This window comes from Microtus pennsylvanicus, chromosome 18, assembly GCF_037038515.1.
Source record: "Microtus pennsylvanicus isolate mMicPen1 chromosome 18, mMicPen1.hap1, whole genome shotgun sequence".
In the NCBI taxonomy this organism is placed as follows: Eukaryota; Metazoa; Chordata; class Mammalia; order Rodentia; family Cricetidae; genus Microtus; species Microtus pennsylvanicus.
In genome coordinates this window covers 38,063,767-38,090,068 of record NC_134596.1, presented here as the reverse complement: position 1 = coordinate 38,090,068, position 26,302 = coordinate 38,063,767, and the positions used below count along the sequence as shown (strand labels likewise).

Here is a 26,302-nt window from a genome sequence, read left to right as displayed (position 1 = left end):
GTGCTATTAAAAGCATTTGGGGAGAACAGATTTGGAAAATATAAAGGAAGTTTTTCAATGAAAACATTGACATCAAGATTTAAAACTAGGTTTCTCTGGTTTATTCATTTATCTGTTCAGCAAAATTTATTAAGTTCTAACTAAGTGTCAGTCAGATACCATGCTGGGTGTTGGGAAAACAGTAGTGACCAACATTGAGCTAGTCATCATACATGCAAACATTATTTAGCAGCATGCATGAGGACATTAAGCATTCAAATAATTAATTATAGCAAATTATATATAATAATTGAAACATATTTAATTATGTTTAAATAAGTACTTCTATGACCCAAGGTAAAGAATTTTGCTTTTATTATTACTGTTATCATCATTATCACGTGTGTGTAAATGTGTAATATGTGTAGATAGTATATCCATGCACAGCATACATGTGCCTGCCAGAGAACAAATTGGTGAAGCCAGGCCCCTTTCCCCATTTTGTGTGTTTTCCAAGGAATGACTCAAGACCTCAGACTTGTAAGACAAAGAAAATTACCACTGAACAAACCATCTGCATTCATGTTCTTCTTATTTTAAAATTATAGATGAAAAAGTTTTTAAGAGTCAGGGGTGTTTAACACCTCCAAGTGTTTCTAAACACTGCAGGACTAGAACACATATGAACTCATGGAGACTTTGACAGCATGTCCAAGACCTGCATGGCATTAAGCCAAACACAATATCAGAGTGAGGTTGAAAAGTCCTGTCACTTTTTTTTTGGATAATGAATAAAGAAGCTTCTTGGACCTATGACAGAGCAGAATAGAGCTAGGCGGGAAAACTAAACTGATTGCTGGGAGAAAGAGGTGGAGTCAGTGAGATGCCATGTTGCTGCCACCAGAGGAGACAGATGCCAGAACCTTGCAAGTATGCCACAAACTCGTGATGATACACAGATTAATAGAAATAGGTTAATTTAAGATATAAGGGCTAGCTAACAATATGTTTAAAGTATTGGCCAAAGAGTATTGCAATTAATATAGTTTCAGTGTGATTATTTTGGGAGTCTGGGTGGCGAGAAAATGAAAAAGCAGCCTCTGCCAACATGAGGGTGGTACAGGGAAATTGAGCACAAAGTCCTACGATTAATCTAGAAGGTATTTTTGACTGATACTTGCTAGGAGAAGAAAATTATGCTTTCTCCGAAGAAATGCTGTTGGTATAAAAACCAACAGACTCCAAGTTTTTGTGTGCTTTGCTTGTTGTTAGGTTTTCTGATTTTTTTCTTTTGAAAGACATATGTAATTGAGTGTACATAGAGGGGGTAGTATCTGAGAGGACTTGGGGGAGGAGAAATAACATGATCAAAATATATTGTATGACAATATTTTAAATAACTTTTAAAAATACTTGAAAACTATCTGCTTTCTGGTAGACAATTTAATGAAATAGCATGAGATAGTGGATTTTTTCTTTTTATCTCCAAGGAATTTATTGATTTATTTCAAGAGAAGGTTTTGGATGTATCCACTCATCTTGAATTAGATGCATAGTCCTGCCTTTTCATGAATGATGAATCTTCTTAGTTCACCCTCCTGACTGTTAGAAATGCAGGTCTGTGCCCCAATCCCTGACTCTGCAATTCATTTTCAAATATTTTAGGAATAATTTACATTTTAATATTAAGTATAGTGGTTCTATTTAACTATGACATTGTATTGCTGTGTGTGTGTGCGCGCGCGTGCATGCACGTGTATTATTGTTATAACCAAATGGTCCTAAGTTGGCTTCTAACATTCCTTTGGAGTAAATGTCTCTGCAGGTATGAAAACTAGGTTTCCTGAATTAATATATTTCTGCTTTGGTGTAATTATTTTTTCTCTAAATAATTTCTTATCTCCAAACAAAGGGAACCTATTGGAATGAGAGTTTTGTGAACCATGATGCAAGTGAGTATAAAATATCTCTATCGAAAAGGGAGATACCATGTAACAGTCTCCTTTTCTCTCCCCAGGGATCACTTGCATTTATGTGGCTGTGCGCTTTATCCTTTGCAATAAAATTGCAATTCTAATTACAGGATTTTCTCACATTCTCAGAGTTTTTCTAGCATACATATTTTCAGCTGGCAGAAGTTGGTTGGGAAGTTTGAGTATCCAGGGCAACCCTTTTACTGCTGAACTTTAGCAAGTAAATGGTCCTACTGGATGCTTTTGGAGTCTAATAATTGTGGATAATTATTTTTATGATTTCATCATGTGGGCGTGGGGTCAGAGGTTGATAGAACTGTCTGATTTCGAAAAAATACATGTAAATTATTTAGGTAACCCTCACAGTGGTAAGAAGACTGTGCCTTGTTCTCAACAAATAAATCATGACCAGTCTTAAATTGTCATCTTGCCACTCAGAATTTGTGTGATCTTTTTAAGCTTCATTTTCCTATCGATAAAACAAAAAAATCGCCCAAAATATTACTGTGAGAAAGATTAAATTAGTAAATGTAAATCTAATGGCTTTCTCCAAAGCAGACATATGTCATCTGATGAATGTTCATGTTTAGCCTTATTTTCTTCATTTTATCTGCTTCGTCGTAAGCTGTATACCTGGTTTGGAAATAGCCTAGGACTGGGGGCATTCCTGACATTGTACACTTTCAGAAGTGGACATAAAAGATAAAATACCAAGGAAAGCCATACATTTCATATGTATTTTCCCTACTGTATAAAAGAGAAGGAAGCAAGCAGAAAAGGAAGAAGGTAGGAAACAGGAGAAGGGGGGGGGAAGGTAAAAGGGAAGGAAGGAAAGAGGAAATGGAGGGAAGAAAAGAAGAAAGATTAAGTCCGTAAAGTCTGGAGTAACTGTAGACGCAGTCTGTGGCTCACCAAGTTTGCTTATCTTGGTGTAGTGTACAGTTTAAGGTTAGGCATTTGTCAGTCAGTGACGGTATCTGGTTCTGGGCTTTGGAAAATATAGTCACTATTGTAGAGCATATAGCAATTAAAATGCAGGAGGTAGTGGAATAAATGGCACTGAATTCGTTAACATTTGCGACATATTAGGTATGGGATGTGTTATCCAGGGGCAAGAGACATGAATACAGGGAAGCAGTGTTGGGGCATTAGCTTCCAAAGAGGTGGCGGAGGTGCCTTTAAAGATTGCCTCTAAATTTCTAAGAAAAGAGGGAGAGGAGGGCAAAAGAAATAGCTTCTCTGATAGAGCAGAGCAGCCAGCCAGCCTCTGCCTGTTTTGCAATTTTCAATACACAGTCCACTTTCACACTTCAATAATTCATTTTCTAAGCACTTAGAATCCAGAAAACTTCTTCCACTGATGGAGCTGAAATGCCAGGGACAGAGCTTAGTAACCAACATCTCCACTCATCTCATCTCATTCCCCAGTAAACTGTCAGAAAACATGCGTACATCGTAGCATTCAAACAACTGCTCTCATGGCCGTCTTGTGAGGGGGCCCCATTTTCATTGTGTTCTACATTTAGTGACTCTCTGAGGTAGCCACATTTGATAACAAAATGCATAATATTCTAAAATAGAATCCCTTGTGCTGTCATAAATTCTCCCCATTTAGCTTGTAGTCGAAATTGCAGACGTGGAGGGGCTGATGTGCCCTCGGGCTGTTCTGGGTGGCTCCATTCCCTATGTGAGAGTTGAGAGGAAGCAGGTGACTGTCCTGAGGTTGAACTGAAACAGAACTTTGAGGTCATCTGTCTTTACCTTTGACCCGTAGAAAAGTAATTTCTACAAAACGTTCTAGAGGATAAATCCAAATACACTTAAATTCCCCCACCAAAATCATGAATTAATCATTACGCATCCAAGAAAAATAGTGAAAATGTTAAAATCGTTATACATTCTCAGAGTTACGTCAGATGAATCTTGAGAACTCATCAAGTCTCTCTTGGAAACTACGGTCAGATGACACAGCCACAGTCTGGATGGAATGGATTTTCCTGTGTTTGGGTATTGAAAAATGACTCTGATGCCAATTTGCTAAGCTTATCCTCTAGAGATGTCATATTTCAGCACTACCGAATTTTAGGAACATAAAACAAATATTTAGAAAGTGATGCTCATCCAGTCTACAAGCACTATTCCCATGACCTAAGATGTTTGTTTTCAAAAAAACAGAAGAGACTCGCTCAGTATTTTATTTGATAATATTCAGGGATTAGAAGCAGCAAGGACAATTCCCTATGCTTCTTTTTCCAGTATACCTGTAGAGCAAATCAGATGGAACTGCTGCTTCAGGAAGATGCTAAACCCACTGTTGTATGAGTTTGAACAATGAAGGCTACTATCATTGAAGAGGCCTTAAATAAATGCACCAATCAAAGCAAATTTAAAAAGAAAGAATTTCAAAATGAACTAACAGCCATTATACAACACTTTGGACTACATCTTCAAACATGTAAACTATACATCTTATATATTCTCTGTCTCCAGACCTTATAGAAGCATTGATATGGTTTTTCTGATTCTTACTATTTCATAGATTCAAAACAGCTCAAGAAAGGTCAAAGAAACCATTGGCATAGACACCAATGTCTTTATGTATGTGATCTCATAACTTTCCAGATTTCAAAAGAAGAAATCCAGAGCCTGGGCAAGCTAACGACCCTGCATGAGGCCCGAGCAAGGGCTGACACCCTGATCTCCTGGACAGTAAGGAAAAGCCACCTTTGCCTTTTACTGAAATCTTGAGTATCTGTGAAGAAGAAAACAAGTGCTAGTATCCTGAAAAAGTGTCAGTCACCCCAGCCATATAGAGCTTCCTATCTGATGTCCATCAGACAAAATCTGAAATGAAGGCAGGCGGTGGTGGTGCACACCTTTAAGTCCAGCACTTGGGAGGCAGAGGCAGACTAATCTCTAAGTTTGAGGCCAGACTGAACTACACAGTGAGTTCCAGGACAGCCAAGTCTACCCAGAGTAATCCTGACCCCTAAAACTATCTGAAATGAGAGCCACAGTATCAGTGGAAATATGACTACCCCGAAGAGCTTCTTATTTAAACTACAGAGTTGTTAACTGTAGACAATCTTGATCTTCGCAAACTTAGAACCGAGTGTCAGCTACAGTTTCATGGATGAGAAATGTAGGCCACTTCCAAGACAGGCCCATGAAATCCACATGAGTGACGCCTCATCGGCTCTATGCCAGCTGGCTGTCAAGATGAAGCATGATCTGAGATGGTAGATACTAAAGATACTGACTGCTAGCTGGACTCTACTGTTCCTCTACCGGGGGGGGGTGTCCCCAGCACAGCTACCTACTCTCTCCCCAACTCTGCTTACTGGTCAATAAATGAATAGAAAACAGATTATGAGATATGCATAATATTTCTGAATACATGCAAAAAAATCTACATAAGTCAAACTTTTTGCAGGAGAGCAAAATACCATAATAGCCTGAATTTCACTTCTCTCTAGAAAATAACTATGTAGTAATTTTAGTCAACAGAGCAAACAATAGAGAAGGGCTATTTTCTAATTGTGAATGGATGTGCTTTTTGCTTGCTAATAAACTCATAAGTGTACAACATTCATGAAAATATGAAGAATTAGAAATTGCTTTGAAGGGTTCACTGTGGACACATACATTCATGCATTTAGGGAGAGGGAAGAGAAAAATAATATTCCAAAAAATATGGTGTGTTTAACAGAAAAGTTAAAAGAAAAGCTTTTTTTAAAAAATGCATATTTTGAGTAAGGCTTAATAATTCAACTTCAAGGTCAAATTTAACTGAAGATGAAAGGTGAAACCCTTTCTCTCCTTTTTAACATCCCACCCTCATCTCTCTCTCTCTCTCTCTCTCTCTCTCTCTCTCTCTCTCTCTCTCTCTCATACACACACACACACACACACACACACACACACACACACACACACACACCTGAAACCAGGTGATGTTTACCTATAAACCTTTTTTGGATTCATTAGGCATCCTTTACTAACACCAGAGAGCTTGGTTCTTTGTCTTTGCAGGTAAGTAAAGGGTAAACTCAAGAGTACTAAGTTGCCTATTACTTGGCACTTCACAGTATGCCAGTGTCCCTGGCTCCTCTCTCCTTCACCATGACTGGCACCATCTGTTTGTTTTCTTCCTAGCTACAGTGACTTTTGGGTTTCCTCCACTTGGCATTCTCCCAGAAGCCTTGACCCACTGGGGAGTACTTTATCAGAGAAGATTTCAGTATTTCAGTCCCTCACACAGTTTCCCAACATGTAGAACTTTTCCTTAGTAGAGTTTTACTCTTTAGTTTATGTCTGGGATCCTATTGTCGTAGATAAGAAGCTCATCTTATACTTTAAAAACAGACTGTATTTTCTGCTACACTCTTATGCAGAGGCCACGTTCTATTTAAATCTTACAAACAAGAATGGGAACGTGAACATGCAAATCTGGTAACAGTGTGAATTGAGACATGAAGAGAGGAGTCAAACACACAAATATTTTCTTGAAGGCTGGAAAAAAATTGATCAACGAAGACAGAAAAAGATTTGCTTCAGTGCTTGAGACCTCGTTTCTTGCCAAATTCAAGACATACAAACAACAATATTGACTTTGTAAGGTCAGAGTTACTGAGTTTTAAACAAATGACTTCAGTGGAAGGAATATTTTCAATGCTTGTCAAGAAAGGAAAATCACGTTTCTCAGGGGACAAAGCTCTAGCCTGCAAGTCATTCACATTTTAATCTGTAGACACAGACAACCATATTATATAGCAATCTCTAACGTAACAGGGGAAGAGTTTATGAAGAATCTACAGCATGCCAGTTATTATATTAGAGTAATTCATTTATCATTACTAAAGGTATTGAGAGAATCATGTGATCTACATATCAATCATTTACCCTTTTATCTGTGTATTCACATATTCCCATTTAAAACAGATACACTTTGGGAGTGACATAGAGTCTTGCGGTTGGTGAGACGTTGGGCTATTATTTTAAAGGAATCTTTGAGTGCCAGTGTGATGACTAACTGCATAAAGCACTTGCTATGTAAATGTGAGGGTTGGACTCAGATTCCAGAAACACAAATAAAAATATCTAGGTGAGTATGGTAACCTACCTGTAATCTCAACAGACTGGGGAGCTCTGGGGCTAGCTAGGTAGCTATAGTAGATGAATTGGTGGTTTCTGTGTTCACTAAGTTTGATGGTTATTGTTAATTGTCAGTTTGACAGACTCTGGAGTCACCTTGGGGATGGCCCCAAGGCATTCATGTGACTAATAATTAGTTGCATTAAATGAGCTGAAGAGATCCATCTCTACTGTGTGCAAGGCCATTCACTGTGTAGGAGGATCCTACATTGCAGAGAGAGAGAGAAAAAGAGAGAGAGAGACAGAGAGAGAGAGAGAGAGAGAGTGCTGGACACCAGGAGCACCTCATCCTTCTCTGATTGTGGAGATCCTTCCTAGCGGCTTCTAGCTCCTGTGCCTTGGATTCCATGCCATGTAGGACTCTATTATTGAACTGTGAGCAGGATTAAATTATTTCTCTCTAAAGTAGTGTTTGTTGCATTTTAGCAATGCATCCTAAAAGAAACTGAACAGGGGGAGACATCAGTACATTCTGTAATTTTAAATGCTTTCATTAACTTCCAGAATATTTGAGACAGGGATAACAAGAGTAAAATCACATTTTTTTTGTAAAAAATAAGATGCATTTTAAAGAAGGAAATAGTGAAGAAAAAGAAATTATTAAAAAAACGGAAAGATTGGCACTTCTCATATTAGATCATTGAGTGTCAGACTCACGCTTAGCTGTCAGTCTCGCTCATTTCATAGCGACTTCCTAAAGTAATAGGGATTCTTTCAAATCTTTGGTCATGTTTTTGAAATGATGAGAGAGGTTATCTTCCCCAAGTGGCTGTCCAATGTCAAATGGTCAACCCTGAAAACACACACACACACACACACACATATACATACATACATATGTGGATGCAATGAAAATGAGTGAGAAGAAGGACATGAATTACAAGGAGAGTGGGAAGAAGTATATGGGAGGATTTGGAGAGAAGGAAGGGAAGGCAGAAACATTATAACTACATTGTAAATCTCACAAAATTAGAACCACTGAATGCTTATGGTTAGGTTTATCTTCATATGCATTGGGCTGTCCATAAGCTTTCTTTCAGAAAAGAAAGCTTTGTGTGGAAAGGCTGCTGAGTGGAGTGAGAAGATAATCCTGAACCTTTCTCAAGCATTGGAATATTTGACTGGTCACTGGGCTAAAAAAAAAAAAGAGTCCATGGTGTCAAATGTGTTGATTCTCCTTAAACGAAGGCATCTTTCTGAAGGGGTATATGGATGGCCAAGCCCAGAATTCACCAGGCCTTGTAGTTCATGCCCTATGACTTATAAATAGTGCCCATTTCATTTGATTAAATATCTGAGCTTGAAAAACAAATTATATTCTGCCGTGACCCTTGAATTATGTTATCATAGACCCGAGAATGTAGTGATACAAAGAAATAGGGGGCAGCATGAATGTCATTCCAGCAGGAAAGCACAAGATACTTGCCATTGGCATTTACCATAAAGCGGCAGAAATTAAAGGATTAGAGGGCCCTGGGATGAATTTTCTCATTTTCTCCCCTCAGTCTGGGAAAAGCAAGTCTACAAAATGTCAGAGAGCATGGGGACTTCTGAGAACGCCAGAATCGTAGACAGCCACTTTTTCAGGCACATTTTGACTTTCAAGCTCCTTGTTTCAAGGGCAGAAGAAGTTCTACATGTGGAACAGCATGGAAAAAAAATCCAGGTGCCTTGTGGCCAGAAGAGAAATATTAAGTACAGAAGGGAAGCTATAGCATAGTATAGGAAGTCCTTTAGGAGATGTCGATGAGCAAAGATATCTTTCTAAGCCACACACACAGTAAAAATATAATGCGATTGTGCATTCAAGAATTTAGGTAAGCTGAACCTGTTTCTGTCCTTAAGGGAAGAAAGAAGGGGACCAAATTTGCAGAGACTAAGTTCTCCAGATCTCATAGCTTTCTCAGCAAAACAAAGCTTAATCCAGACCAGCTCATTACAATGATCTCTCTTAGTCCTTTGCACTATACTGTGTTCTCTGTGCATTCTGCTTTTACTCTGTGAGTGGGTCATTATTCTACCTCAGTCTATCAGCTTTTCTTTTTACCAGGTAAACTAATTAGACATAGCAAAAGGATCAATTAAGCCAAAGTGATTGGAATAATTTTGTCTCTTTCATTTTATCATCCTAACTTTGTTTCATATAAGTGAATATGCATATCTGCAAAAATAAAGAGAATTTTTAAATGGAGGTTGCTCAATACACACTTGAAATCAATCAATGGTTAACAAGGCTTGGCCTTGAAAGTAATGAATATTTAATTAAATATCCTCATCAAGGAGACTTAGTAAATTACTGTCAGAAGTATTCCTCCGATTAGCATCTTCACAGCTCAGGAATGTACCTAAAGCCACAGAGCAGATAAAACCATCAAAATTCAAAGGATGTTGGGCCAGTAAGGTCCTTGGAGATCAGAGCATCTGGGGCTTGCTGACACGTGCTCTGATCAACAGGGCTCCCAGATCCTGTCTAAGAACAAAAGATCTTTTTGTCGAAGGAGCAGGGAGGGCAATCACGTAGGTGACTCCCGTGCCCCATTAGTGAGCAAAATACCAAGAAAAAAAAGCCTAATTAAATCTACTTAACCAGCCTTTCATAAAACTGATCTTTCCATTAAAAACTAATCTGTGTACTTTAGCTCGCATCAACAACTCATGGAGCAGGTTGTGCTTGGAATGCTGACTGACTCTATTTTTTTCTTCTGTAACAAAATACCAAAGTTTGGGTGATTCAGGGAAAAATGAGAATTATTTTCCAATAGATTTAGAAATTGAAACATAACTGGGGAGCCTATCTCTTTTCCTTCTGGTGAGGGACTCGGGCTACTTTAGTCACACAAAAAGGACACAGAAATGGATGAGGAATGACATCATAAAAAGGGTAGAAATTCAAGATTTCTTGGCATAATAATTCACTTTCCTAAGACTTTCCTTCACGAATGAACTCCACGAAGGACAGCTTGAATGAATCCAAAAGTTGATGTGTCTGAGATCTAGTCATTTTTTTTTACCACACTTCATACCTTCTTTTACAATTAGGTTATTTAGTTATATTATCTAATTGTGGAATGTGTGTTTGCTTCACTATTAGAGACTGAAGAACAACAGCAACCAGGAGATCTCTCTTCTGGTCTTCTGTTTCCAGGTGTATATGTTAGGTCATTAGGGTTGCATGCTGGGTGCCCTTAGCTGCTAAACCATCTCTTATCTCCAAACTTCATTTTTTAAAGGTCACATTAAGAGCTCAGATCCTTTGGTGGTTTGAAAGAAAATGGCTGAGAAAGAAAGTGAACTATTAGGATGTATGGCCTTGTTGGAGGAAGTGTGTAACCGTGTGGGTGGGCATTGAGGTCTCTTTTGCTCAAACTTCACTCAGTGTGATAGTCAGTTGACTTCTTGTTGCTTGCAGGATGTAGGACTCTCAGCTATTCCTCTAGCTCCATATCTGCTGGCATTCCACAGTGCTCAGTGCCATGAGGAACTGAACTTCTAAAACTATAAGCAAGCCCCATTAATTAACTGTTTTTTTATAAGAGTTATCTTGGTCATGGTGTCTCTTCACAGCAATAAAAATCCAAACTAAGACAGTTCCCACGGCACACACCACTTAATGATACACTCAAAACACAACCAAATCATTGCAAATTTATCTTGGAGGCTGTTGATCCAACGTAAATTGCACACTATTTGGGGGGCAAATAAAGCCCAAAGATGTGGGATGACTAATCCTGGACCATATCATATACTTGCAGTTCACTAGCCAAGCCTTCTATTTCTCACATACACATAAGCCTCAGAACCTAACACTAGAACAAGCATCCTGTGTTTTCACTGTGAATCACTGGTCTTCACTGAACTCGCTGTTTTTGTAGTTGCTGCTGCCTCTCGTTTGTTCTGTTTCCACTTGTACCCCAGGGACCAGGCTTCTCTGCTGTGGTAGTAAAGACAGCGTCACTTCAACATTTAATCAAATCTTCATTGGAATCCTTCCCTCACTCATTTCCTCAAGCTGTTAATTGCTTTATATATAGCTCTACCCTGAATATTCTTAATTGTGAAAGAGTTTGAAGGGATACAGTGTTTAAATTTGATTTACACAAATCTCTTAAGTGGTCTTCATTTCCTTTACTGTAAAGTATCCTCGTTTCATTTCTGTTTGAAGAGGTGCTAATTAAATGCTTTGAGTTAATTTAAAATTAACAGTGGGTATAATTTGAGGTCTTTCTATTGAATCAGTGAGTTCTAAATGAAAACTCCCAGGTCACGAATGTTCCTGTTTCAGGTGTAGTGAATGGAAGTGAGCGGAGATTGTCTGACAGCGAATCATGCTCCCTACGATAATTGTGCGAGGTAGAAGGGGACGCCGCAATCCAGTGCATCCTGAAATGAGAACAAAACAGGCTGTCTAGCCTCACGGGCTGCTTCCACACATCAATTGAGACAGGGATTTTCAGCAAGACTCTTATCTGGTTGAAAGAGATTAACAATTTTGTGTGTGCTGGTGAAATCTAGAGATTAAATTGCCCCATTCGTCTATTGTGAGGATAAAAAGAACCAAATTCACACAAAGGGTGAGAACCATTCCTTCTGTTAGAACCAGCAGATAAAATTGGAACAGATATCCTTATGCTACGTTCCATAGAAGCATTTAGATAAGCCACAAACTGCTATGCCCATCCAGTTTTCTTGTGGTGGCTTTCCAGAGGCCTTTCCTTTAGTTTGCAGTGCTGTGGATTTCCATTTTCATCATGGTGACTTCCTGCTTCTGTTTACATGATGGGGTTAGTATTCCATTGCTGCACAGTGAATTATTAAAAATTCAAGATTATAAAACAGTCTATGTCTTCAACCTTACAAATTCTTTGGTACAGGAAGTGCCTCTAGGTCAGTGGTTCTTAATCTGTGGGTGGAGATCCCTTTGAAAAATCTCTATCTCCAAGAATATTTACATTTTGATTCATAACAGTAGTAAAATTATTGTTATGAACTAGAAACAAAAATAATTTTATTTTTGAAATATTTTATTCTGAATTTGTTAGTTTCCCATAATGTTATTTTCTTACTCCATGATTCCGTTTAGTAGGATTTTTTTTTTTTTCAGTGCTGAAATTCAACCACAGATGGAGGAAAAGGTAACAGCACTAGGAAGGCTGAGAACCGCTGTTTTATGTCCTTTAGGACCCAAATGACTCCGAGCTTAGAGTCTCACTCAAGTCCACATAACTGTTGGCCTAATTAACTTTTTTTTTCTCATTGCACGACTGAAGCTCCCATTTTTTGTAGACTATGAGACCTTTACTCTAGACAGTTGTTAGCTATTTCTTTTCTTTGTCCCTCTTTGGCTTGGCAGCTCACTTCTACAGACACAGTGGGAAGACTTTAACATCTTTCAGTTCCAGATCATGAGGCACAGAAGACACAGATATCATACCCACGGCTGTACAAGTTCATGACTAAAAAGCAGGATTAAATCCAGCTTTCCCTACAGAAACCAAAAGCTCTTTCGATAAAAGACGCCATCAGTGGTGTCTTGGCAGACGTACATCCCAAGAAGCGTTGGTTCCTAGGTAACAAAGTGTGTTAGTGCTCCAGCCCATCCATATTCTAGAAACCCAGACAATTTGGTTCATAGATCTCATATTATTATTCTAGGTTGAGGAGATGCTAAGTATGCAGAGAGACTTGTAGCTCACTGCCAAGCAATAACTCTCTCTATTAAATATTCTACTGAGGAGCAAGGAATCTAAATTAATAACGAGAACAGAAAAATTGGTATGATGTGGTAGGTGAGAGGTCAGGTTCTGAAATGAGACAGACATGGGTATGAGTTTGATGCTTTTACCACCTTGGGCCTATTGTGGATGTATTATTTCTGTAAAGTGGAAACTGTAATTCCTATTTCCTGAAACTCTGTAGCAGATAGATGATACAATGAGGTAAAGTTTTCAGTACAGTGTTTGCAACAGTATACCTCATGTGTTAGCTATTTTCCAAGCTCACAGTGAAAAGGAGCCAATGCTATAGACACTCATACTCCCTAGGGTGTTTGGGATCTCTTCCAGCACTCTAGCCAGGATTTTGCATTACAATATTGCACTTTTAAACTTCTTTAGTCAAGTTGTTTGTTTATATATCACAAATGGGTAACTTGGTACACATTTAATTTCTGAACTGTAATGCAAGCCACACATACACTTTGAATGTTTTGTTAGCTAAAATGAAAATTAAAAGGAATCAGACAACATTAGCCATGCTAATCCTTTTGACTTAATACAATATATTCCACACATCATTTCAAAATGAAAATGACTTGAGAAAAATTCTACCTTATAGTTTTGTGTGTATTAAATTTACCAAATAAGTAGTATACATTTTATGTTTAAAACTATTATGTCATCAACATTTCAAGGGATCAGTAGCCAAGTGTAGATACAAGGTATCATTTTGGATATTAAATATATAATATATATGGAACTATTAAAATTCAAATTAATGGCATATTTTGCATACTTTTTAAATTTTATGGTAAGAATACAATGCAGGAATGGTTTTTAAAATATTATTGTTTCTATATATTTCATACAAGATTTTTCTGTTCATATCTTTTAACACAGTGCATTTCTTACAAATAAGATGCCGATATGAATACATTTTTCTTGCCTGTAAATATGTATGTGCACACAGTTTGCACACATGTTCACATGGGTGTGTGCATATGAGTACTCATTCATTTTACTTTTGGGTGTGAGCTTGGCTGATAATGAACTTCCTGGGCTCCACATATATCCTCATTCTGCCCCCCAAAGCTGCACCTTGATTAAATACATTTTACTTCAGCTTCTGTCTTTCTTGTGGATGCTGGGAACCATGTCTTCATATTTGCAAGACAGGTACTTTACTCACAGACACATCTCCATGGGTCACTTAATGCATTCATCTTTGCCATATTCTATTCAGATACTATAATTTCCCTTAATATTATTTTCCTGCTCCGTAAATACATTTAGTGGAAGTTTTTCAATGCTAGGAATCAAAATCAGGCTTTGAGTATTCTTGGAATATGCTCTTCTATCGAGAAACATCTCCAGGTATACAGGAACACATTTATGATATCATATTGCTTTCAATTATCACATCATATATTATCAGGTTTGTCTGATATGTAACAGTTTCTTACACTATTTTGAGAATTTTGGAACCTACCAATGATGCACACCACTGTGGTAATGACGGCATCTTGGATACTGGAATATCCAATTGCATGTAAACTGTCTAAGTGCCCATGCTAAGAACAACCACTCTCAGATCAGCTTCCTACTGAACTTAATCAACCCTGCAGAGTGGCATTTATCACAATGGCCCACAGTGAAGTTAGTTCCACTCATTATACTGCTATACCTTCTCTAAGTAACTAAGGATAGACCACAATTACAGATTATATTATATTATATATGAATTTATATAATATATAAGTATTATTTGTATTCTGTATGAGGAATTGCATCTTTCTCTTTTTATTTATATTTTATCAATTTTTAAACAATCAATGTGAACTTATTTATATTTTAGGTAATGATTACTTCTACAATATTTATTTTTGCTCATTTTTTCCCCAGTAGTAGCCACAAGGAGCCCTTTCTACATGCAGTACCCTTTGACATAGTGTTATCATTTAGACTTCTGGTCAACCCCAGATTTTGCACTGAAAGATGACCTGAACTCATCTTGTAAATGTCATGCTCTCTAAAATCTGTCTTTTCTTCCTTGCTATATTTTATTAGAAAATTCTATTAGAGACCAACTTCTGGGTGCTATGTTCTATTATCTTTTGATAGAATGTACTGTCATCTTCTATAAATGTATAGACTACCTTCTAATTTGTTATCTCTATGTCTTGGATTTTTGACCCCTATTTCTCAGACTGTTTCTGCTTCAGACAGTAAAATGCTAGGTCTATGTGAGTCTTTTCCACGGAACCATCCTTTGTTCAACAGGAGATTGCCTAGCATCCCTAAAGCAATCAGGAGAAATGAAAGTGGAATGGTTTCTCAGGACATCGTTCATCAAGAGGCTGTCTCTCACATTTCCCTACTATAGCAGCTTGGTAGAAGTAACAACCACAACCCAGTGTATTCAGAAGAGTGTTTTATGAGAAGCTGGGCTGATTCATCTGCATCCATGGCATTCTTTAATTACCAAATATGGAATGTACACACGTGTTTTTGTGTTTTAAAGTTCAGTAAAGTAAGCTGGAATTTTGGGTTGTCATGACCCATCAGCAAAAGACTATCTCTGATGAAAATCTGCCTGTAAGTACTCTTGACCTCTGTAATTACAAGCACATGCTGTTGAGTTTAAACAATGGACACACAATGTCACGTGACCCTAAAAGAAATGAACGTTTGTGTAGGTGTGTTTTACTGTAACTGTTGCCCTGCCTCCGTTGCTGTTATGTGACTATTCTTTTCACTTCTTCTCAAAGACACAAATAAAATCATTTAGGGAAGAGCTGTCACTGGGAATTCAGAATTTGAATTGCATTTATCTAAGCACATGTCGTATATTTTAATAGCACAGCCCCACTGATTGTCCCTGTGAGACCAATGAAAAACAGAGAAGAGTCTAGCCTCCTCCTAAAGTGTTCTTATGTCCTGCTTACTGCACAGTGATGCAAAAGAGATTTTTCTCAGTAGCTGATGGAGTCAGATGAACTACTGAAGAGCTTTTTGTGGCATTAGGTAAAACGTGGTCAAATAAGACAGGCGTTTCCTTATCTTTAGGCCCAGTTACATTCCCTTATCTTCCTTGCCACTTCTTCGAATCATTTAAAACAGGACTGAAACACCCACTGCTCATTCCTCTTTGTGAAAATTCTGTACGTGGCTTGCAGATCCATCCAGGTTGATGGGCCTATTATTAAAGTAGTCCTATTCGTCAAAGTCCAAAGTGGGTTTTGTTCAATCATTTTGAAAAATGAAAAAAGCACATTGAATATAGGTTTATGAACATTTGCCATGAAATGAATGACTGACACTTCCGATGGTCAGAACACTGAATTTCTTCAAAGGTTCCCATACAGGATAGAGTAGATGTAACTGCTTCTCATGTTTCCAGAGAGCCTATTGAACTTTAGAGCTTAACCTCTCCTCTGCCAAATTAATTTAAGTTTAGCTTTCTTGCTTGCTACTATCTTCTGTCTTAGCAAGCCTCTGGGAGGCAATCTAATAAAGATTAAGTTAGGGAGCATGCTCTTGAACCAATGTGGAGCACAACACCCAGGTGTAGTATAATCGCCTCCATTGTGCTGGTTCTTTTATAGCGCTCCTTTGCAGCTTTGCTTTAGCTATTCTGGATGCCTTTATTGTCATAAGAATTTTCTTATAAGCTCTTCAATTTTTAGTAAAAACATTAATGAGATTTTGGGAGGATAGCATACTATTGAATCTACACAGAATTCCAAGGAGGATAATGATTTTAATGACAGGTCATATTTAAGGACACGGATTTTATCTCTTAATTTTCTTTAATGTTATTTCTAATTGGGTGTACATATGTGATAGTATATGTATGTGTCCTTGTAATTGTAGGTGTATACAGATAAGTGTCTGCGGCGCACAATGCCCATCTGTGCTCTATGCACTGCCATATTGTTCGTGAACCAGGCAAGGGGCTGGAGATTGAAACACACAGAGACACACAGACAGAGACACGGTCATCCTTGATGCCACAATGCCCCAAGAATGCCCCTTTTATTGTGTCCAGGGGCATTTTATACAGGGAGAGCCAGCCCCAGCCAAACACACCAGAAACCACTCTCCTGCCATCAGGAATTCCTGAGGGTCTCATGCTCAGAGCAGCTGTAGGCACTCAGATCAGAGGAAAACAAATCGTTTACAAGAAATTCAGGATCTGGGGGCTCATGGCTCCCAATATTTGTCAATGTTGGATGTCTTTCCTTGATGGCAATCACCTTTTTGTTTGCCTGTTTATTCTGCTCAACTGATTGGCCAGTGAGCTTCAGGGATCGGCCTTTCTCTGCCCTCCTATTCCTGACCTGTCCTGGGGTTCTTATATGAAGGTCTAATACCATCTGAGGAGCTTTACAGGGTTTCTGGGGATCCAAACTGAGTTTTTCATACTCATTCTATTGGCTCTATATTTTTATTTTTTTTAAATTTATTTATTCTTTCATACAATATATCCTGACCACAGTTTCCCCTCGATATACTCCTCCCAGCCTCTGCTCCCCACCGACACCTCTTCCCTAGGTCAGCTCCTCCTCATATTCAATTCAGAAAAAGAGGAGCCAACATAGAGATAGCCCTGAACATGATACAATAAGACAAGACTCAAACCCTTACATCAAGGCTGGAAAAAGCAAGCCATTAGGAGGAAAGGAGTCTGAAGAGCAGCGGGAAACGTCAGAGATACCCCTACTCCCTCTGTTAGGCGTCTCACAAAATCATTAAGCTAACACCATAACATATACGCAGAGGAGCTAGAGCAGATCCATGTGGCCTATGGCTGCCACTTCAGTTTCTGGGAGGCTATGTTTAATTTTGAAAATCAAGCAAAGTATTTTGTTTTCTTTGTAGATGTCTAGTAGTATCATTTCTGTCAGCTAGACTTAACATTTCAAATGTTATTTTAAAATTCAAATTTCATCTTCCAATTGAACCCTATCATTTTTCTAAAGCATGTTTGAGTTCTAGTGGCTTTGGGTCCCTTTCACAGTAAACAATTACCTTATGCTATTACTTGGAGTGTAACAGCTTATGTTTTTATCTGTATTTAAAAAGTTTATCTCTTTTATAATTATAAAATTATAATCTTCTTTATTCTTGCTATTATTTTTCTGAAATCTACTTTTACATTATTAGCTTTCTAGATTGATGTGAACATGACATATTCTTTTCAAGAGTTTCTTGCTTGTTTGCTTTTAGTTTTTGTTCTTTTGTAACTTGTATACCTTTATTTAACATGTGTTACTTGTACTTGGAATATGAGTATTTAATCTAATCTTATAACCTCTAGCAGTGTGACTATACTGCTCATATTGAATCTTATTACTCATGTGCTTGTACCTGAGATCTGAAAGTTAAGGTCAATTCACGGGGATCCTTTAGAAAGAGAACATATCTGGGCAGCCTGTCATTGCAGAAGATGAATATGGGGAGTCAAGGGTGGTAAAGAAAGCGTAAGCGAGCGAAGGGTAAAAAACAAGCACAGATAACAGCATGCAGAACCACCTAGGTCATGGGAATGGTTTTAGTAATTTCCTTAAAAGTGATGAGAACTCATTGGAGGTTTAATCACATTGACTACAGGGTGAAAAACAGACTTCAGGCAAAATGAGAAGCAGAGAATCAGGTGTTTAGGAAGCAATTGATGATTTTATGCCATGAAGACGGTGGTAGTTTTGGAATATGGTGAAAGCACTGGCGATAAAAAAAAAATGGGCAAAGAAACTGGAGAGCCATGTGCTTCGAAGCCAATGAACAAGCCTGACCTAGAAGAGAGCAGAGAGATTCATTCAGGTGAATGGGCAAAGAAACTGGAGAGCCATGTGCTTAGCAGCCAATGAACGTCCTGACCTAGAAGAGAGCAGAGAGCTTCATTCAGGTGAATGTTGCATTTCCCTCAGAAAGGGAAACTAGTCCAATGAACCCTCGGTCTTAAAGTCTGAGCTCATTTCAAGTACTTTTCTCAAGAAGATTGAAAAACCTGAACTTTTTACTTTGCGCAATTTTTCAGAGCTGCTCTTATTTACTTATTTCTGTTTTTACCTTTATGTTTCTACACGCAATGTCAGCCTACATACAGAATATCTGTGACACAGATCTGTAAGTGCTGATCTCACAACTACCTGTCTCTACAATTCCGTCCAGATATCTCTTTGTTTTGCTGTAATGTGGTAGCTACTCTCATAACCTGTCCAATCAATTTCAAAAATCCTTAACTATATGTGGTACTAAATCATGTAGCTGGTATATTTACAAGAAATACCGTAGGGAAGTGGATTTTTACCATTTCTGCCTTTTAGAAAGATCAATGTGGCTTATAATTGGCTCTAAATCATGAGGGCTCTGGAACAGAGATGCTGCCGTGACGGGGCTGTCTTCAGTCTTCAGGATGCTTGCCATCCTCCATCTCCCTGATCAGAACACCCAGTCCCCACATCCTCTACAGAGCACAATAAAAAGTTCATTGTATTATCAAAACAGAAATAAATGACCATCTTTCCAAATGCTGAAGACTCAGAGACTATAATATATAATTACCATTTCCCATGATTCACCATATTATAGCTCAAAGGTTTGCGTTGCACGTCTCTAGAATTACTTTCATATGTAATTACATTTACATAATACATGATTTTATTTATATAATACCTAAGGTGAAGACTCAGATTTCAGTAACTTTTTTAAAAAACTATTCCCAAATGGAACACATTATAGCTGTATTTATTTATGGAGGAGAAAGTACAAGCATACACATATAAATATATGTAAATATTAATCTATCCTCATTCGACAAATATATAGAAATTTATGGAATGGTACTCACTCGTATAGGTATAAGTAAGTTAAAAAGAGTCAAGATATGTATTCATTTCAGAGTATCATATGACTGTCCCTGTGTATTGTCAAACATAAACATATGTTACCCCCCCCCCAAATAACCAAAAGAGAAGAATACGGAAGGACAATGGAAATGAAGTCCATTAATTATTTTCCTACAGACGTTCTAACCAGGTATGTATGACACCCATGTTTAATGCATAATTGAAAGACTTTTGACAACAAAATCTTCCATCTGGGCCAAACCTAGACCTCTGATTTCCTGGTAAACATGTTAGACTCAATGTGGTATCGTTTGAATAGATTTTTTTCACTAGTAACGTTGTGATAATAAAGAGTCTCTTGGGTACTCACTGATGGACATGTGTGTATAACCAAGTTAACTAAATAAAATGATTTTTTTGAACTTGATTTCCAAAGAAATTTTAACAATATATGATTTAATAATTTTATATATTCATACATTATGGTGGCTTGAATGAAAATAGCTCACATGGGCTCATCAACAGTGAGACTATTCAGACGTTTGTTCTTATAGCAGTAGGTGCGGCCTTGTTGGAGGAAGTGTATTGCTAGACCCAGCGTCTCCCTCTTCGTGCTGCCTGCCAATCCAGATGTAGAACTCTGGGCTCCTTTCCCAGCACCATGTCTGCCTACAAAATACCATATTCCCTGCCATGACAATAATGAGCTAACCCTCTGAACCTGTAATCCAAACCCAGTGAAACATTTTCTTTTATAAGAGTTGCCATGTTCTGCTGGGTGGTGGTGGTGCATTCCTTTAATCCCAGCACTCAGGAGTCAGGGTCAGGCGGATCTCTGTGAGTTCGAGGCCAGCCTGGTCTACAAGAGCTAGTTCTAGGACAGGCTCCAAAGCTACAGAGTAAATCTTGTCTCAAAAAACCAATAGATAGATAGATAGATAGATAGATAGATAGATAGATGGATGGATGGATGGATGGATGGATGGATGGATGGATGGATAGATAGATAGATAGATAGATAGATAGATAGATAGATAGATAGAAAAAAAGTTGCCGTGTTCTTGGTGTTTTTCACTGCAATGGGGACTTTAGCTAACACACACGCAGTGTTTGGATTAAATCCACCCACATTCCCTACTCTACAACCTCCCCCACACCTCTCCTCACTGCTTTCCCCTGTTAACTTCACAGACTTATTTAAGGAACCGAGGTTATTTTGTGTTTCAGAAGTATGTATATGTATACGATAGTCACTGTGGTAGGATGTGTCAGTTTCCTTCAAGTAATTTTGCTTGCTTATTTTCTTCTTTCAGTTTTTAATTTCAAACCCAGGTTTCACCAAATGCTGAATAATCACTGAGCTGGTGCCATATAGCCCCAGGCCCAGAAAACATCTCTTTAATAAGAAGATTTTGAACTTCAGCATGTAGACTCTCGTGAAGATCTTGGGAAGCATTTATATCACTGAGATCCACCGTTAGATATTGGGGATGCTCTGCTACTCGAAAAGGCCTAAGCCTGTGTTTTCAACATTTAATGATACTGATGCTGATGACTGGCAAAGAGTACATGATAAGGACTGCTGATATAACTCTTAGGAAACTGTGGGAAAGGAGAGGAAAACTACATGAGTCCTACTGTCTTAAATTCCTAACTAAGGAAATGTTACCACAGTTCAGTAGAAAGATAGTGCCATGTCTCACTCAGCCTTTCCTGTCTGTGTCCGGTCTTGGGAATTTCATTCCTCTGATAACTTCTTTTCCCATCTCCTAGGACTATAGAGATCAAGATGGGCCCATGTATTTTTTCCTAAAGGTTTTGTTCAAAGAGATATTCAAAGCAAATGTCTCTTTTATGGAAAGATTGTCAGTTGGAGAATTAAGTGGACAAGCGCAATGTCTGCAGTTTCGTGCAGGTTACTTCTCCTGATCTAATTTTCTCATACCATCTAGGAAATCAGAAAAATCAAATTTAAGACCCTAGTCTTAAAAATACTGACCTTCCCTGTAATATAAATAATTGCAGAATATAGGTAATATTTTGGGACACTTCCTTTGTGTTATTAGACTGAAAATAGAGTAAGAGCTTATATGTATTTTATGGTTCAATCCTTAGGAAGACCCTTTGGGTAAGACAAATTATTCCTGACCTAGAAATGCACGATCTGCAGCCAGGATAACTTTAAGCTGCTGATGAGCCAACATAAGGAAATGAGAGAGAAAGCTGGCTGCAAGTCTGACTATATGTTAGTGCTTCCTTTCGACTATAAAGAGAACCACGTTATCAGATGCGACGTTAAAAATAATGTATTATTATACTAAGTAGTATTTAAAAAGGAGGAAGCAATTGTTCTTTGAGAACTTTTGTTCACGTTCTCAGGTGTGTCTTTCTTTCCTTTAAGCCTTGTGTTGAAATACTAAAATATATGTACTTTATCCCCCAGTTGATTAATTCATTCCTTGAACAGCGATATTAAAGCCCTATAGGAGAAACCCCGATCTTCCCTTAATACGTGCATTTTGTCTAGTTAATGAAAAGGAAGAGGGTGCCATTTTCCTATAAACACGAAGGTAGTAGTACACATTTTGAGACAATATTACTTGGTTATTTGTTTGTTCAGTGAGAACTTGCTTGAAACTTTTCAGCTATTCTGATGAAATTAATGGAGCCATATTTTAACTGTTATGGTCAGGAACAGCAGGCACTACAAGTGTCAGAGTGAGGGGTTATACAAGTTGGAGTAAGAATGGTGTCAAGGTACACTGAATCCTGGTTCTGGGCCTGGATGGTAGTTGGGTTGGTCAGAAGCTTTGACTCATTGTCACCACCCTGGCAAGCTCTCTGTCACTGCCCTGGCTAGCTCACCCAGAGCAACACAGGCAGCAAGGAGCAGGGAGAGCTCTCCTGTTCTATTGCACCACAAAGGTCACCTAATTCTGCCCAGCTGGGGTATATGGCCAAGCCTCCCAATTGCTGCAGTTTGTGAGAGACAGGGCCAGCTCTTCTGTTCTTTGATCCCCCAAGGCCAGCCCTCCCACTTGCCGCAGCTAGCAAGAGGTGGAAAGGGTGGAGAGCATATTTTCCCTACGCATGCCATCACATGGTGTACTAGGGAAGGAAGGGGCTTTCAGGTCCATTCTCCTCACGCATAAACTGAATGGACCAGTTCTGCAGATCCAATGCTATAGAAACCCCATGACACCAGACAACAACAGGATATACAGTAAGATTCCCAGTGAGGGCCCAGTATCAAGAGTACCAGAAGCCAGAGGCCTGGAGCCAAACTAAGGATTCAAAGCAAAGAACACTTACAGGTAATGATGGAGTAAGGGGCATACTGTGCGACACACTGGGCCACACTGCAGCTTCTAAGCCGAAATTTTCTTCTTTCTTCCTTTCTTTCTTCCTTCCTTCCTTCTTTTTATCCTTCCTTTCCTCCTTCCTTCCTTCCCTCCCTCCCTACCTACGTACTGCCCTCTCTCTTCTTCCTTCCTTCCTTCCTTCCTTCCTTCCTTCCTTCCTTCTTTCCTTTTCTTTCTTTCTTTCTTTCTTTCTTTCTTTCTTTCTTTCTTTCTTTCTTTCTTTTCTTTCTTCCTTCCTTCCCTTTCCTTCCTTTTTTCCTTCCTTTCTTACTTTCCTCCCTCCCTCCCCCCCCCTCTCTCTTTCTTTCTTCTTTTTCTTTTTCAATTTGTTTGTCAACTATGCTTTTAAATTTTGTACTGTTTTGAAGAGGAGGTCACAAAGGCAGAGGGCAGGGCCCAGGCAACAGAGAGATGTGTGGTATTGGGATGTGCCACATAAAATCCCAAATGAGCGAATAAAAAATTCTTAAAAAGAGATACACGGAATCTCACTGTGGTATATCCTCTTCAACCAAGAGTCATGATGACATGTTACTGATGAGCACTGACATCAGAGAAGATTCAATGGAGCCTCCTAAGTCTGTGCAAATAATGCCTCAGAGAAGATTACAGCATGGGCCGAGGGCTCAGGAGAACTAGATATGTTTGTTTGTTTGTTGTTTACATGTGCTGGTTGTTAGGGGACACAATCTAATTCAAAGATTCTCATCCTCTTTATAATACTCACTCAAAAACTGAAATAAAAAGCAAGAGACTACTGGAAAAATCACCCAAATGCAGATTGGAAAATTCACCCAAATGACGATTATCTTCTTGAACTATAAAGTCTTTATCAGTTCATTGGTACAAATATCGTCAAACATTGCTCCTAGTCAATTATTGAACTGAATGGATAGCACTAAAGAAAGAACACAAATAAGAGGCAAGCATAGCCAATATGGCAAATTTAGTGATTACAAACTATTGATTTTGGTAACTAAACATTATATACTGGTATTTATAGCATTTTAGGTCACTAGCAGACAAACACCACATGATATTAATACTTCAATAAATAATGATGATTTTTTCTTGGACATTTAAGAATCCTTCTGTAGTTTTTCAATTGTAGTTTTGCAATTCGGATTATTCTATTTCTCTTTCCAGGTGTCTATCAACATGGTCCAGTGACAGCAGATAAGACTTTATTTTGCCAACACTTTAAAATTGTACATCTGTTTTTAAGAGTGGACACTGACCTATTTTCAAGTGTCCGCTCTTATTCCAGTCACAGAGTTTCACAATGTTAGCCAGTACCATTTTTTTTCACTAGATAGTAATGTTTATCTCACCACGCCATCTCCCCCTCCAAATAAAAAATGAATATGCATGCAAAGACTGAGTCTTTTGGCTTAATTTGTGGTTTTAACCCCTGCATTTTCAATTCCGGGGAAACATCTGTGCCACTAATCACTGGTACTTTCATTTCAACAGGCAATGCATTTAAATGCTGATTAGAGTAAGAAGATGCTGTGGACTTCCAAAGCATCTCAAAGGGAAGAACAATGAACATCAGATTGCACTGGGAATGTGGCTAAGGACATTTAGGCAGAATATGCATTGATAGGGTAATTATTAGATGGGGTTAAATACAATGTAGAAGTCTTAACAAGTGCTTGTACAGTTTCTTTCTCACAAAAGAGATTTTTGCATTAAAAAAAAGTAATAAAGATTTCTTCTAGCAATTTCCAAAATCACTTTCTTCAAACTCCATTGTAAGAATAGTTTAAAAGTTTCAGTCTGTGGCGTATTATATATGTTTAATTTCAAGTGGATAATTTTTGAGCCTGAAAGCCATACCTGATTTGGTGGGTTTCTTCTTCACCCCATGCAGTGAAAATCAATAGATCGATCTTGTGAGACAGCTACCTGGGGTGTTCTGAAATGAAAAAGACATTTTGAAATTAGGGGAAAAAACCTGCAAACTTTAATAATGGTGGAACCATAATAGAATGTTTTTAGTCAATCAGCAGTACTTCCTGTGTATCTGTATACTAAGCCATTTCATGCTGACACAGAAGCACAAAAAGGAGAGAAATAGAGCTTGTTACTGAACGATGGTTTTGAAATAAATAGATGCTAAATGAAACACAAGAAAGGATTTAACTATTTCTATGGATGAGTAGTTTATAAATTATTTGGAGAAGAAAAATACATGAAAATGTTATCAGCTACTGTATACTAAGTAAAGATTTCAAATATGGCAGAAAGTAATTTCAAAATGGAAGGTTCAAGAAAAAAATGTAACTTGGTGGGGTTTAAAACAAGGCTCCCTCAAAGATCACCTTATGGAAGGTGTGTGGAAACAACCTCTTACAAATCTTCAACCCCATTTCCAGAGGACAGTTAACTCATAGAGAACATAGTAAACTTCATAATGTACACAGGTGTTGTGAAACACACAAATACACGTGTGTATCATCATGCTGGCATACAAATTATCCGCACACATATCACTTGTCATATACAGTTACATATTATTGCTTTGCTGCCTAAGGCTAGAGATCTTAAAGACTGAACACAGTCAGCAACTGTATTCTTATGAGAACCACTTGGCATTGCACCAAAAAGCCTAGCCCCCCTAGTCAACCGTAATGCCTTCTGTGATGTACATGACCATGGCAAGTTGCCATTTGCTTCGCATTTCTTGAAACTGGAACTATGAGGGCAAGTAGGGCTCCCTTTTCCTGGATCCCAAGATATTCATTGCAAGTGTCCTCCAAGACTCCATGGACTGGGACATCCTGGACACCTGGCCCCAGAAAATATAGAAAGTCGAGCATCGAACAGCTAGGGCATTAGAAAATTTCCATACCTGAGACTGTCTAGATAGTAAATGCTTTCTAACAGATAAATATCGTTTAGCCCATCGTATAAAAATGCCTACAATTAAAATGAGAAGCTGGAAGTTCACTGTGGAGAGAACACTCTGGAAATCTCTCAAGCAGGAAAGTCAGTATCAATGTGGCAGCAAGGTCTCTCCTGTCATTTTGGTTGCTTGTTGGTGATGTTCACAGTATAGGTTTTATGGTCTGTTTGCTATTTGGTTGCTTGTAAGTGTCTACATGATATAAATGCCTGTGTATATGCCCAGTTTTGATTTGAGGCTTGTATTTCATTAGAAATTAACATCAAGATTAAAACTGTACCTATACCTCTTCAATTTCATTGGCAGATTATATGATCTACCAGAAAAATGAACCCAGGCTTTCGGCAGAACTCTTATGACT

General features: G+C 38.2%; 1 pseudogene; it reads left to right on the top strand.

Moving 5' to 3' along the window:
- The window catches only part of LOC142837470 (large ribosomal subunit protein uL23-like), an 80,222-nt pseudogene that overhangs the window by 46,443 nt on the left and 7,477 nt on the right, over positions 1 to 26,302 (top strand).